This window comes from Chelmon rostratus, chromosome 11 (genome assembly GCF_017976325.1).
Source record: "Chelmon rostratus isolate fCheRos1 chromosome 11, fCheRos1.pri, whole genome shotgun sequence".
Classification (NCBI taxonomy): Eukaryota; Metazoa; Chordata; class Actinopteri; order Chaetodontiformes; family Chaetodontidae; genus Chelmon; species Chelmon rostratus.
The window spans coordinates 26,080,275-26,096,790 of NC_055668.1; positions in this window are offsets into that span (position 1 = coordinate 26,080,275).

Below are 16,516 nucleotides of genomic sequence, written 5' to 3' on the forward strand. Positions count from 1 at the left end.
CCACACACACACACACACACACACACACACACTCCAGGCTGTCCCTGCTCTGTCAGTAGCTGACAGCAGCCCCTCTCTCTTTCCAACTCCAAGCTGATGAAAGCGGCGATGTGGTTGCCGTGACAGCGGCGATGGCAGCGAGCAGGAGAAGCCGTCATTAAGTGCTACGGCTTGTTTCCACAACAACATGTCAGTGATTATTATAAGGTGTCACTTCCTGCAACATGCTACCAAAAGTATTAAAGAGGAGGGGCTCAGCGGGCGCCAGTCACCTCTGAGGTGTGTCGAGTTGACAAGTTTAGAACAACAAAAACACGACGGCTGCAGGAAGTCTGAGAGCTGAACCTCCTGTTTCACAGCCCATCACTTCTCCTCACGTCGAGCGTCGCCCGGTCCTTCGAGCGCTTTGACCTGCAGGTGATTCATATTTACTGTACAGATCATCAGGAACATGGTGTGTGTGTGTGTGTGTGTGTGTGTGTGTGTGTTCCCTCATGAATCCTCGTATATGTTTTTGCATCAAATTTATTCAAACATGCACAAGCCCTCAAAAAAAAATCTGATGCTCAGTTTTATTGATTGCAGTTTTTCTCAAATGCTAAAACACATTTCACAAACGTTTCTTCTATGTTCCCCAATGTCTAAACACAACACCCTTTTCTAAAGCTACATAAACACAACCACACCTTCTCACTTCAAAACTCAAACTTTCACACCAAAAGAGCAGCTCAAAGATTTCAAAAATGTAAACAGCATACACATCATTACACACGAAAAACAATTGAAAACACAATGCTCAATATGTGAGAGGGTTCTTTGTTGCATAACTGCCAATGCATGCTTAGATCTTAGAGGATTAGGCATTTAGATTTATGAGTTTCATATGAAGAGTATAAATCTATAGAAAATACTGCATGTACACTACTGTAACACAACTAAATGCAAAAACATCTTTGAAACAAATAGACTACTTTCACAGGCTTGTAAAACTGTATTGTGACAAAGAAAGCAATAGAGTATAAATACCTGTCGTGTTGTCTGAACGCCCTGATAATGTTGGCCACAGTGAACCTACTCAGGTTTGGACGGACTCTTAGTCCTGCTTCAGCCATTGTCATGCCATGGACAATGACATGGTCAATGACTGTTGCTCGCATCTCGTCCGTAATGATGGTGCGAGGTTGTCTTGCTCTCCCTCCTGGACCTTCTCCTCTTCCTCGTTGGCCTGCTCCTCTTCCTCCTCTGATTTGAACTCCTCTGCCTCGTTGGCCTGCTCCTCTTCCTCCTCTGATTTAAACTCCTCTGCCTCGTTGGCCTGCTCCTCTTCCTCCTCTGATTTGAACTCCTCTTCCCCTGACTCTGCCTTCATCCATTGTGTTTGTTTGGAGTCTTCAGCAAACTGTGCACTCTGAACTTGCTTTTATGCACGTGGTCACAGCATTAGCAACGGGTGTCTTCAATTTTGAGTGGTTGTGTGTAATGAATGACGCCAGGTGAGTTCATTGTGTTCAAATATTGCAGACTGTGGCAAGCATTTTGCATCACACAAGCTTTCATTTAAGAATATGAGCAGAGTTCTTTTGCAGCTTGTGTTTTAGCAAAGAAAAATGTGTTTAGATTTATGAGAACGGAGGATTGTGTCTTCATGTGAAAATGTGTTTATGATATTGGCAAATGATGACTAGATTTAATAAATGTGTTTAGACAACTGGTCATTTGGTTTAGAGGATTGGCTTTTGTGTTTTAGCATTTGAGAAAAACTGTAAATCGTTATTTAAGCTAATGGTTTTGACTTGGTATCATGTTGGTAGTTATTAGCTCTGTTAAATATCCACATTTAACTAAAGTGAAACTATAAAATGAACACTTTATACATATATATTTTTTGTTGTTGGTGTTGCTTAAAACTCATGGAGACGCCTCATTAGACTCTTCCTTCTCTTTATCAAACAGAACCACGTGCTGACACTTCCTGTCTCTCCTCTCCTCTCTGTTCTCATCAGCAGCTCTATTGACAGGAGCCTTCCTCCCTCCCTCCCTCTCTCCCTCCCTCCATTCTTCAGAGGGGCACAACCTGCACTAATCTGCCACCCGGCGCTGCTTCGTTCCCCCGTTCACCCCTCTCGTTCGTGCACAAGAAGAATACCGGCTCCTCTTCCCTCTGTTTTTCTTTCTCATTCTGGTTCTGCTGCTCCGGGGTGAGCGGCAGGTCAGCCCTATTAGCCTTTTTCACTGTTAGCGGCCCGCTAAACAAGACAAGCTTTTATTTCATTCATAGAAAGACACACACACACACACACACACACACACACACACACACACACACTAACCAGGCAGGCAGGCAGGCGTCTTTCATCTTTGTTGATTTGTTTCTGTTCCTTCCCTTCGTCTTCTCTTTCATCCTTTACTCTTCACAGCATATAAATGGCTGCACCTTCCTATTTGGTAATGGAGTTCAAATGCTCTAATGATTGCAAAGGATCATGGGTACTACAATTTGCTTAATTTCTCTGCGTTGGATGGAGATGTATGAAAGTGTCATATATTAGAGTAAATGTTATGATTCATACTGTCATGTGATGTGTAGTATATGCTACTTTTAATGAAAAGTAAAACCTGTGAAACCATGAATGATGTGGCTGCTTCCAGGAGATCTGCTTTGTCTGTCTCATGCGTTAGCTTTGAACTAATTGATATAACAGTTATTTGTTGTGATTTTATCTTCTGAGGTGAACTTCTTATGAGATGTGATCTGTATCTTTACCAGGTGAAACGGATGAATCCTTACCTGAAGTCTCCTCCCTGAGCGTAGTCTGTCATACCTGGAACACCTGTGTGGGTAAGTCTTGCAATCAGCCTAAAACACCTATTCAAGGTGCAAAGTGCTCTTGAACCATTAGGAGCGCCTGCATGGTTTTGGTCTCCTTTGACATGTACCAGTCTGAACGTTCATCTTCAGCAGTCAGAACCACAGAGCGCTGCTGGCATTGAGTAACAGCAGACTGAACACGCTGAAGTAGAACGTCTTTATTTAAAGCTGAATATTCTGTGCTGCAGATATCTGGGCCCTACTAGCTGGAAACCACAATGTTCAATAAAACTTGATAACAAAACCACTGAACATTTCACATGTGGTTTTATAATGGTATGTGTGGTGTTCTCCAAAAAAGGTCATTTACAATACTGATGTAGAAAAACATCTGTATTTATATTTATGTAATCAACATTTAGGCCATCTATATTTTAATAATTTCTAAACCCTGTTGCACTGAATTCCTTCGAGTCTTAATTTTCTGATCAGTGCAAACAAACCTGGCAGTTGTGTACATGAACTGAAGTACTTAACACTCTGATGGCCCGGTAGCTCTGAACCTCTGACTTTCCAAATGGAAGACGCTGGTTTTCAGAGGTGGGTGGGAGTCCTCCAGCAGACAGTGATGAGGCTGATAGCTGGATTAGCTGGAAACCGCAGCTAATGTTTCTGACATGCCATCAGTTTGCCTTCTCCTGACCTGAAGTAGCTGCTAATCACATTTCCTTTTTTTTTTTTTACCTTTAAGGCGAGCTGCAGCGAAAGTTAGCATCAAATGTTATGTAAATTATTTTAGCATAGCCGTAGCCTTGTGATGGCCGAAGTAAATGCTAACACTGGCCTTGTTATGGCCAACATTAGCAGCTAATGTTAATGATTTATATTAACAGGAGCGCTAACTCTCCCACCACACATGCCTTTATTCATGCTAACTTTCCATCTTCGCTTCCATTCATGTACTTTTTTTTTTTTTTTGTAAATTTAAGATCACGACTGCTGCTCAGAGTCAGAGTACGGCAGTTAAGTGACGTACCTTCAGTTACGTACTTTACGTAGCTTCATGTAACGTACATCAGTTAAAACGACGTCTACTTTTGGTTTCACATCAAACCGCCCCAACCTCCTCCATATGTGGACTTTTCTCGCTCCCTGTGCTACATCACCTGACCTCAGCAGCACAGAAAAACATTACTCTAGCCTTCCACTTGTGTTAGCCTTCTGTTATCATCTCTTATGTTAGCATCTCGGTTTTGACCCATGTATTAAATCAGCTATAAAATACAGTAAAAACAATAAGCTATCATCCAGTTTGTTTCTCATCTCTTGGTTACCTTGTCAGGCTCCTTATCCATGAAAATGTTGGTTTTAATATTTTTGGTGTGGGCCTCTGGGACTTTTTAGTCAATTTCGACCCATATATATTTCCATCAAAAAAAAGGCCAAAAAGTATTTTTTTTTAGCAATAGAACTTAAATATAAACATATATAACCCCCTAACCCAAAACTAATACAAAGCTAAATCAGAGTAAAAGTCTGTGTGTGAGAACAAGCTTGTTTATGTGTGTGTGTGTGTGTGTTTAGATCTGTGTGTGGCAAAAAGTGAAACTTGTTCTGTGTCCTTTGCAGAGATATTTCTTGCAGTTGAGACACAGCACATTTATCTTTCTGTCCTCGCTGCTTGGACAGACCTGACACCTCTGTCTTTTAGAATCAGGTGTCCTGACTGGGGTTGTGGCTGTGGCTGTTCTGGTTGGTGTTGAGGCGGGGCGGGCTGAGGAGGATGCTGGTGTGGATGGAGTGCTGGGTGAGCTCTGCAGCTGTCTGACAAAGGCTGCAGCGTCTGGGTCTCATGGCACCCGTTCCCCTCGCTCAGTGTGTGAATCCACAACACAAATGCATTACAAACAGACACATCAAGGATGTAGTAAAACACAACCATTGGCCAGCTTCTGGTCATTCGCTGGTGTAGGTGGCTGTCAGCTTGTCCAGGTTGTCCACTCCTCCTTTGTTTTTGTCATAGTCGTGAATAATTGTGGGCTTTTTGTCACTTCCTGATGACACAGCTTGGAGGAAGGTGGAGCCCTGTGCTTCACCTGCATGATTTCCGCAGGCAGCTCAGGTTTATTTTTCTTCACTGTGCCCACCGTGGTGAGTTTCCTCCTCAGAAGTTCTTGTCCAAGGTCATAGCAGGTAAAAGAAATTGTCACGAGTGATGTAGTGACCATGCTGTCCAGTGGTCATATCGAGGACTGGCATAGACTATCAGTGGCCTCATTGCAGGATCTGTAACTCCAGCAAGAAGAAGAACACCAATGAAAGCATCCAGGTATTCCTCATCAATGTCTTTCCACATGCTGCCATGGACTTTTTTGAGTGGCATGAACAGCTCAAAACGTGTTGATGTCACTGATTCTGGTCACAGCAAACCTTGTGACTCCAGGCGTCATTTTGATGACATTTGCAGCAGCCGCCCTTCATCATGAGGTACTGAGCTCCTAAAGATCTTAGCATTTCTGGACTTGAATCTTTCAGCGGGAGCAGCCTCAGCACCAGCTACCTCCTCGTCCGGCTGTCCATCTGAATCACTATGCTGCTCTGTGTCCTCTCTTGGCCCACTGTAAATCTTCTTCTCATTTTTGCATGCTGCATATTGGAGATGTGCACTCTGCAAGTCAAATGGCGGCTCAAACGAGTGCATTGACCTCACGTGTGTGGACACGCCTGTCTCTGTTGGTTTTGGTTTTGTGTAGTTTTACTGGAAAACCAGGCAAACTGAGGATCCCCTGAAGCTCACATGATCAGGAGAGGAGCTGGCTGTCAGTCTGTCGGCTGACAGGGCACGTATGACTTCAGTGTTAACTCTAGTTATTGCTTTATAATCTTCTTATTATAGCTGGGTTAAAACCGACCCTAACAACACGAAGGTCATCATTTCAACCAAATTTTCTAATTTAGTGAAAATTTTTTGTTTTGTTTTGTTAAAATCGAGTCAAAAACCTTAATGCAATAAACAAATTTAAGTGATTCTTTAATGCATTTAAAAACTAAAAACGTCCCTAACAGAAGAGGAAGGGTAGAGGGGGGGTCACCTGCAGCGTTATAGTGTGAATGTACGTCTACTGACCAGGCGACCGTGTTCGTGGGGAGTGAGAACAGGTTGTTCCAGCCACCTGTTTTATGAGTGTTTTCAATTTGTGCATAAAAACCCTGAATTGAAACACCAGAAATCAAAAGATTGCAAAAACAAATCTGCTTGTCAGCGAGGAAACGTTGGTGTATCCGATTAAAGTGCACGAGAAACAAGTATCTCAGTTTACATAACCCAACAACCTCGGACCATGTGAGCTCAGGACAAAATGAAGTGTATTATGGGATGTTTCAACTGAATGGGGGACGAGGCGAGGTCAGCTGGATCATCAGTGCAGACCCCATTGAGGCGCTCAGGCGGTGGCCTCGAGGTTACAGTTCAGATCTCCCCATAGGAACAAAGAATGTGAGCAGTGTGTCTGTGCTGATCTCTGAGCTGCCCTTCAGCAAAACGCTGAAAAGGTGCGTTCTGTGAAACGGATTTTATGTTCCTCTTTACTAAATGGAACTGCCGGCACTGACCGGATCGGCAGCGACCAGCAGAACACGGGTGTTACGCACCTGCTGCTGGAATGCTCACCTGGACGTGTCTCGCGGGGCGCTCTGCATCCATCCTCGAGGTATTTTGTTTTTCAGCAGTTAAAATGCGTTCATTGTCTGTTTTGTTTGTCCGTCTCACAAACGTCTCCACGCTTCGCTGGCAGCGCAGCACCAAAGCACCTATGGATCAGTCAACCTTGACTGCGACCCGCTGTTGTCAGGCGGAAGCGAGGGAGGGGAGTGGACCGCTGGGTCCGCAGCCCCCACAGGACATTCAAAGAGGACTTGATGTGCTTTCTCGCTGGCGAAACAATAAGATGCTTGTGCTGTTATTGCATGAGGAAAATCAAGCGGTTCAGAACTGAAGTGCTGAACAGTGTGGTTTTACCTCACACCCATACACTCCTGGACCACGCAGACCTGGATCCAGATCGGTTTTCTTTTGTATTTATCTGTTTGACGCTCTTCTGGCTTCACTGCTTCTGTTTTTCTGAACGTTTTCCTCGTGCTGTCTGGTTGCCGATGGTTTTTGGCTGGTGCCCCCGGTCCTCTCCTCTCCCTGGGTGTGCCAGAGACGCTGGAGCTGATTAGGCCATGTCCTGCTGCTGTCATTAGGACACAGTAGAGACACTCAGCTTAATGGGGGAGACACATCGCAGCTAATTGCCTCAATTTGGATGAAGCCCTGTGACAGCTCGCTGGTGAGGAAGGGCACACACAAGGTCAATTGTCCTGCGCCTGAATGCTAAACTCATTTCTGATGTGTTATGATTGACCAAGTAGACGCTAATGAACAAGGAAGGGTCATTATTTCAGGGTTCAGGGAGTACAGAAAACGCGGCAGAGCACAAGGAGCCCGTTTTCTGCCTCGGCGCACCGAGCTCGCCGAGTGAAATCATATCATTTCAACTTTCGTCATTCCAACGTCAGCCTTTGTCATTGGGAAAATGACCTGCTATAAAGTGATTCCCAGGCTCGCTGTCCTTCGCTCTTGTGAAACGTTCATAAAACAAACAACGTAATCAAAGTACAAGATGAACAGTTGACCCGGACCCTCTGAATACAACAGCAGACTGCCAGCTCCGACAGATGGCGAGCTGTGACGATGCGAGGCGAGTTCAAAGACGCAAACACGCGCGTCATTTTTCTGAAAAAGTACATTTTCATTATCAAAATCAAGCGAAAACCATAATGGAAAGTACAAGAGGAACAGTGGACCGAAAACCGCCTGATTGCCGCGGCGGACTGAGCTCCAGCTGACGACAAGTCGTGACGACTTAAAGCAGATTCAAAGATGTCAACACGCACGTCTTTTTTTTTTTTTTTACGAACTACATTTTCTTGATCAAAGTCCAACGAAAACCAAAATGGAAACATCAAGAGGAACAGTGGACCGAAAGCATCTGTGGCAACAGTCGACTGCCAGCTCATTGTGCCGATGTGTGACGCAAAAAATATAGACAGAAAATTATGAGACTTCAGTGAGTCTAAATAGAATTAGTGAAACAGATGAGGAAGGAAGTAGTTAGGACATGAAGTGACGGAGATGGTTGTACGTGGACAGGAGGTCGGCGAGGAGAAGGAAACGTTGGGGTCGCGTTATGCTCGAATGGAACGAGTTTGTACGAAATGCTGTTTGACATCGTAAATCAAAACCGCTCACGTTCCAAACGGCCACACTGGAGGGCGGAGGGGAAGCCGGCTGCCGTGGAGACGGAGCAGTCACAGCGACGATGACCCTGGATCCTTTCCCATCTCCACACGGCCGACCAATCAGTGCGTGAAGCGAGTGTTTGGAGAAGTTACCGAAATGGTCGGACACCCCTAATCTGACGCTGTTAGGACGAGGGGGGGGGGGGGTTTCCTGAGCGTTTTGACCATTAGATCCAGTGGATGAGAGGTGATACGGTACCATAACAAAAATGGACAGAGCAGTAAGTAGAAATGTTATTTTACAATCTCATCTTTTTTTCAGCAGTTTAAATAGTTAAATATATTTCTTTGATCCATTAAAGTCGGTCCACTAAAAAATAACATCATCAGTGATTCGTCAGCTTCTGATTCAACCCGGATAAAACTCTGGGTAGTCTGGGTATCAGACGAGGTGGAGAAAGGAGAAGGACGGAGGACAAAAGAAAGGAGAATGAGGAGGAGCAGGAAGTGGGAGCCAGGTGAGGAAGATAGAAGCAAGGAGAGTGAAGAGAAGATAAAAGAAGCTCTAGAATCTGCAGGAAGAGGAGCAGAGGCAAAGGAAGAGGAAAGGACTGTGGCGAGGAGAAAGAGGAGGTGGCGTTCTGGAGGCGGGTGGAGGTAAAGAGACGTGGGAGCAGAGAGGGGTGCGTGCCTCCATCCCAGACACACTGGAGACACTTCAACAAAGACGGGAGAGGAGAGGACATGCAAACACAACACACTAATGACCTCCATCACGCAGAAAACAGGCCCGACAGTTACACAAGGCTCAGCCGCTCAGATCGCATCAAATCACACGTCGGCGATACAGAAAGGCCTCACAGCTGTATCCGAGTTTTCACCGAACGTTTCTCAAGAAGAGCAGAAGCAAAAGAAGAAGTCAGTGAAATGTTCCAAAGTTCACAATGAAGTCAAAGTTCATACAGAGGAAAATAAAAAAATAAATGCTAGTAAATATTTAAAGAGACAGTAAAGAGTATTTGACAAACAGGAAGTATGATTGACAAAAATAATGAAATCCTGATGATGATGATGATGATGATTAGTATTCAAGCATCCTCATATCTAATTTTTTAAACAACTATTAATATTATTATTAATAATAATAAGTACAGTTGTGACTGTAATACATTCATTGTAATTATTTAGTGACATACAGCACCGACATCCAGCTTTGTGATCGAGATGTTAGCAGATGATAAACTGACGGTTGACCCGGTGAACTGTTGACGGAGCAACAGATTAATTTAAATATCACCTGAGCAGCGAGCTCGGAGGTGAAAGCAAAGCCCCCGATGAGCAAACAAACAGCCGTCCAGGCCGGGCTGAGTACATCCACCCGCCGCAGGTTATAATAAGGCTGTAAAATGAATTCAGGTGTGAGCATATCAGTGGAACAAGATTAATAATTCAAATGAAATCATTAAATCATCCAAATGTTTATGCCAATACAAAAACATTAGGAGAAAGAGGTGTGATTTTACAGGTTAAACATGGTTTATAAATGATTAAATATGGAAGCAAATTCCAGTTAAACGAGCGTATTACAGAAGAGAAATTTAGAAGAATTCTTGTAAATTCCTCAAAGCTAATTCAATTCAATTCAGTTCAGTTTTATTTATATAGCGCCAAATCACAACCAGAGTTGTCTCAGGACGCTTTACATAAAGAGCAGGTACAGACCAAACTCTAAAAGCACTTTGTTTGTGTTATGAAATCCAGATTTATCACCAGTTGTTGAGGAGGTCAGAGTCTGCTGTCTCCTTCAGATCGGCTCGCTGTGCTCTCACATGTTCTCTGTTTAATACCGTTATTTTCTTTAATAATCAGCATTCACTTTAAATCAGTTTTATCTATGTAGCCATAAGCGACAATAAAGGAAACAAACAAAAAAACAAAACAGGAAGTGAGACGTAAAACAGCAAAAAATGAGAATAAAACAGAAGAGAACAAAGAAGAAGAAAGAGAAGGGAAAGAAGCAGCCGGTGTTTTGTTCACGCTGCCCTTTTCCACTCTGGAACACCACTGGTGGCACGTTCAACCGCTGAAGCTGCTAGCCAATCGCCTCTCCCCGTTTGCCCTGTCACCCTGCATCATTGGGGTCAAAGGGCGCTGCGCCTCCCAATTAATGAGCCAGTGAGCGCCTCAGTCCCCCTCGCCACTCCCCAAACTCCCACAATTCAGCAGGAGACAAAAATGAAGCCGAAGAGAAAGGGGGATCGTTTTTCGGCACCTGAGCCCGACTTGATCCGGCCGTTCTGATCCGTCTCCGCTGATCCTCCGGCCGCGGAGTCCCGGAGAGCCTCGGAGTTTGTTTCCACCTTAAAAAAAGTGATCATAAATAAGCTACACATTGCGAGTTCCTCTTTCCCCCGGTGGTAACTGTTCACCCTTGTAATCAGATCATGCCTGCTGAAGGGTCAGGAACAAAGACATGCAAATTCTAATTAAATGTGCAGCGTTGGGACAGTCCCTGTTTGATCACTGAGCCCTTTCATGCCCCCTAATCGCTCCTGACAGCCCCTTCCAACAGATTCTGTGACAAACTTCTCGATTCAGCTGAGGGGGATTTTTGAACTTTGCTTTCTCCTGCGGCCTTGGCTCCCGGTCTGTCAAACAATCCAAATCAATGACCCAATTGACCAGTGGTCCCCTTGTTGATAACCTCAATGAGCTCTATGCTGGCATGCATTGTGTCGGAGGGCTAAATGCTGATAGCGTTTTATGGTAATTAAACACTCCTTTGGTTCCTAGCGTTGAATACAAACACTGGAGGGGGGGTTCGGAAAGCACAGGGCAGCGCCGGGAGGGGGTGCAGGTGCAGGGAAAGGTCGGAGGGATGTAGGGATGAAGCGGGGGGGTCGCCGAGAGATTGGTGCAACGGCGGTACTTTCCCACCGACGTGGCTCGGCGCCATCGGCACACTCATTAGGTCATTACAATAAGGAAGGGGGCATTTTTTTGTTTTATTAAAAATCTCATTAATCCCACAACAAAAGGCACATACTGACCTCATTGGTGCCCCTGTTATCTGAATATGCCTTTATATAATGGAGCGTCTAATTGCAACTCGGCGCCTAGCGGCTTTCCCTCCGTCGACCCGGCGGTATATGATGTTGTGTGAGGACTGAAAGGGGAGCTAAAGAGATTTGGCCTCTCCGGGCGACCACTGACCTAATGGGAAACCGGCTCAGACGAGCGTTTGTGCTGCTGTCCCACAGGTGGGACACCCCGGGTCACATCTCCTGTGCTTTTTAAACCTCATGAGTTTAGGCAACGTGACCTTTTTAATACTGCTTTTCTTTTTTACTGTAAACACTCAAAAGACAAGTCAACTGAGGGTCTGAGACAAGACCTTCAGGAATACTTGTAATCCAAGCCGAAGTCTCGGAAAAGACTTAATCTAAAACAAGTCAGAAGGTTTGTTTCTGGATGTTCATGTGATTTTTTTTTAACAGGTTCAGTTTTTGCATCCTAAAATCAAACTGACGAGTGAGCAGCATCAGCTAAGCTAGCAGCTACATGACGCTGTATTTCTGCACAGTGGTGCTAAATGCTAATGACATCCTGCTAACATGCTGTTCACCATCTCAAAGTATTGATAAAAAGTACAGATGGGAACATCAAGGGCCGCATCAAATTTCAAGCCAATCCGTCCAATAACAGTTCACTGAAAACAAGTCAGGTGGTGGCGCTAGCGGATGAGTCGGGATCACCAGAGTGAGCGGGATCCATCCTCTGGACGTCATAAATGTCCGGCATGCTGTTGAGGTATTTCATTCTGGTCCAAAGTGGACTGAAGGACCAACAGAAGGATGCTGACCTCCCTAAAAACTCTGACCTGAGAACTGATGAAGGAATCGACATTCTTGCATTTGAAATTGCAGATAGAAGATAAGTCTGATCCTAGAAACTAGTGATGAACCTGGTTTGACTTATTCCTCTGTGCCATACAGTCCAAAGTCCAAAAGCCATTTAAAGTCATCATAAATACTCACTACACTAAAAACTACTGCTAAAAACTGCAGTATCCAGTTTAAAATTTTGCCATTTTGTAATTGAAACGATGGATTTGTGAGCTGTTATTTAAAAATGTGTCTTCATTAGGAGCCAATGGGCTTCAAGCTGAGAAGCACCAGCAGGTTCACGTGATGTTATTGTAATATCACCAGCCTTATCGTGTAAGTTAACGGGATTTATCCCTCAGAGATTTACATGAACACCTGGAGCCGTTAATAAAAGAGAGAAAAAGATGTCATTTGTCATCATGAAGGGTCATGATAAGACAAACACCCCGAATGTAAATATCAGATGTGACCTTTCTGTTGTTTCCTGGCTGCCGTGCGTCACCCTCGCTGACTGCATGTCAATCACAACGCTGCGGGATTTTCGTGTTAATCCTGCGCATGTTTGTGCTGGAGGACGGCGACATGTGCGGCGCTGGGAAAAGAGGGAAGGTGACGCACACGCGAATGAGCTGCCCATCGCAGTGCATCACGCATGCAAAACCCTTCTTTTCATGATGAAAGCCGCCGTTAAGTGTTCCCGTGCTGCTCTCAGTGAGAGGTCGCGTGGACAGGAAGCTGATCCCATCGCTTGTTTGTGTTATTAATAGATGAGATGGAAACTGTCAAAACAGGAAGTTCATCATCCGGCCTGTGAAAATTCAAATGTGATGTTTAGATTTCTGTCATCTCTGAGGTGGAAGGACGACCGCCACGCTCACATCAGCGTGGTCTGTGTAGATGGAGCGATAACACAGCTACATCACAAACCTTCACACAGCCACAGCTGGAGCTGAGGTGTCGTCTCCGTCTGTCGACTTCGACGTTTCATTCAAAATATAATATTAAAGGATAACTTTCATTTTTTACAACCTGGACCTTATTTGTAGCATTAAATACGCCCATTTACTCACCCAGACAACTTTGGTGGCATTTGGAGTCGTTTTGAAGAAATGAGCCCCAGAGGAGCGGCGCGTATATCCGTATAATGCGAGTACTCGGGGCATCCATGCGCAGCCTCTATATAACACATAATCTGCAGAAACTCGTTCATATTCCAATATTTAGTTCTGATATGCTGGTGCTATTCCCCTCTGAGCCGGCGGTCGGCTAGTTTAGCTGTAGTTTGGCACAGCTGTGGTTCGTTATTGCGTATTCGTAGCCGACCGCCGCAGAGTCAGCCGTGTTGTGGCTGGCTGCTCGCAGCGCCCGGCGTTCGGTAATGACATCATCCACGTCAGAGGTAGTTGTCTAGAGACGCCGGATGTTGATAACATGCCACCACGGGCTCAGAGGGGAATAGCACCAGCATATCATAACAAAATATTGGAATATGAACGAGTTTCTGCAGATTATGTGTTATATAGAGGCTGCGCATGGATGCCCCGAGTACTCGCATTGTACGGATATACGCGCCGCTCCTCTGGGGCTAATTTCTTCAAAACGACTCCAAATGCCACCAAAGTTGTCTGGGTGAGTAAATGGTCGTATTTAATGCTACAAATAAGGTCCAGGTTGTAAAAAACAAAAGTTATCCTATAAAACATGGTTCAGCTGTTTTTATAACTGATGGTCGTCAGGGAATAACGTTGCGCCCGTTCATGTCGGATTCTCAACAAACGACTCTTTCCTGTTTCTCTGATGTCTTTTAAAGAAAAAAAAAACTACAAAAAGCTGCTTCTTGTATTGTCAGATCTTCCCTCACAATCATTATTGGATGTCTGTGGCTGTTCTCTCTGCAGCGATGGTGAGGGTACAAACAGGAACCGCTAGCAGCTAATGTAGCATGATTTTTCATAGCGCTGATTTACTGTAATATTATCAAGCTTAGGCTAAAAACTGCAGGACTCACCAACTGTTCACCCAAAGCATGATGGGATCTGGAGTGCCATACGCAACACAAGTGGAGACCAAAAAAAGTTATAAAAATACACAATATTTACTCTGTTCTTTGACTTTATTCAGGCTCAGACTGTCCAATCATAAAGGCTCTTTTATCTCAGGACAGTAGTAAGAACTTGAGTATATCTTATCTTTGATTTAGGAGCCTCGATGATCTACGAGGAGTTTAAGGCTCTTCAGTTTTTACCTGTCAATCAAACGGTGGTAGTCGTGGCAACAGTGGTGATGACCGGGCCGCCCTGTGCAGAGGTTTATGTGGACTGAGACCAAACGGCCTGCGGTGACGGAGTGATGAGTGGAGGAGGAGGAGGGAGAGATGAGTGATCCAAACATCCCAGAGGACGGTCTGTGGACCTCCTTCCTCCTGCTTTCCCCTTCCTCCTCCTCCTCCTCCTCCTCCTCCTCCTTCTTCTCCTTCTCTTCCTGCTGAGCTCCATATAAAAATAAAAGATAAGTTGCATCTATTCTACATCCCGAGCTGATGTCAGACAATTTTTACCCGGTAACAAATCCAAATCATCGTCTTCTGTTTATGTTTGATTAATTAATAATTAATCAGACTCGTTAACATGTTTGTAAACGAGTCCGACTATCAGGCGTTATTATTCCATTTAAATGTGCTTTTGAGGCTTCTAACGTTTTCTTCTCTTATAATTTTTCTTTAATTTCTTGCATCTTAGTCAAAATTTGGATCAACTGTTCCTTTTAAAGGCCTCAACACCTTGCACCTGTGGCCACACCCAGCAGTGATGTCACGCTGTACAGACACACCCTGGAGTTCACCCCCACTGCAGCAAACTGAGAAGTTAAGTTGTTGTTTAGTTGCTTTTTAAATTAACTTATAATTTGTTTTTTTTACAGTTTTGCATTTTCAAAATAATAATTTGGGTTTTTTTTAAGGCTTGAGCTAGACTAGATATTAATCCTGATCAAATGAACCCTGTACAGATTCTCATACGGCCGTTCATGCACCAACAGACGTCATTTAAACTGTGGGACAAAACTGGAAATGTCATTTCAAACCTGAAAACTTCTCAAAGTGAAACATTTTCCTGCAGATTTCTTCCTTTATTTACAGGAAATAAACGAACATGTTTAAAGCTGACACAGAGAGCAGGAGCATGTTTGAAGACTTCTCAGATCATTCAGTTTGTGATCAGCCCGGCTTGTTGGAAAGTGTTTTTTGCTGTAAACTCTGCGTCCGTCGGCGCTGCAGCAGATGGATTTGACCTCTGCTTTATTTCTGAGAGCAGTTTTCTTCACAGATTTACGCTCCGCTGCTGTTTTTTCTCGTTCGTTCGCCTCCACACAGCCTCCTCTGCCCTGACCTCGGCCTCCCCGCCTCCCGCTGTGGTATCCCAGAGGCCCCTGGGGCACCGGGCTCCTTCTTCCCCTCTGGCCCCACCTCCACAGGAAAGCCCCCAGACTGCCGCCGAATACCTCCTCAGATTCTTCCTCTGGCTGCGGCGAGAGGCCCCTCGCGGCTTCGCCTCGCTTCCACCGCAGGCCTCGGAAATACCTGAGACACCTTGAGTGTGGCTGGCGTTTATCTGCCCCGCTTTGACCGCCGCTCGGTGTCAGGAGGTTCAAACCACAGATGTTCACACTCAGGTTTAAATCACGGCTCAAATCTGATTGTTAGGATGCTGATTTTATCTGTTCTGGGATGAAACCTTCAAGAAAACCAGCGAGCTGATATGGTCCGTAGAGTTTAATCACCTCCTCGTTTTCAAAAAGATAAAACGTTATCATTCAGCTACAAGTCTCATTAATCTTTATGTTGATAATTAAAAATATTAACCTGAAGATTTGAGGAAAAAGTGATTTATTTATCTAAAAGATAACAGCTGTGTTTCCACAGACCATTAATGAAAAGTGAACAGCACAGTAACTGATGATCAGCCCACAGACTGAAGCTGATCATCAGACGCCATCTAGTGGTCGCAGCTGCAGGCAGCACAAATTACTGCAAAACAGCAAAGAACAGATCAGATCAAAGTGACTCCAGTCGCAACCAAATGTCAGTCACTAAAGCAGAAGGCAGGACTGGGAACATTTACATGCAAGTACTGTATTTAACTACAGTTTTTTACGAGTAATGTCATCTCATGCTACTTTTTAACTTCATCGTCACTGCACTTCAAATGATTGATGTATGTTTCTATTTGTTTTAAATAAGATTTCACAGACAAAATGAGCAAATGATGCAGTTTTATAGATTAAACAGAGAGACGCAGATAAAATAAACCCATAATGACATAACATTACACTGCATTACTTTAGATACTTGACTGCTTGTTGTTGCTAATGCGTCTGTACTCAGTCAAAGTTTATGAAGGATATTCTGGCCCCAGGAACATTAAACAGCTCGTTTCTTATTCTGAAGGCTGCGGTTGTATATTCTAAGAACATGATGTGATTAATTTAAAATTCTCTGCTATTCTGAGACTATGTGAAGCCTCTTTCTACTGCGAAGCTG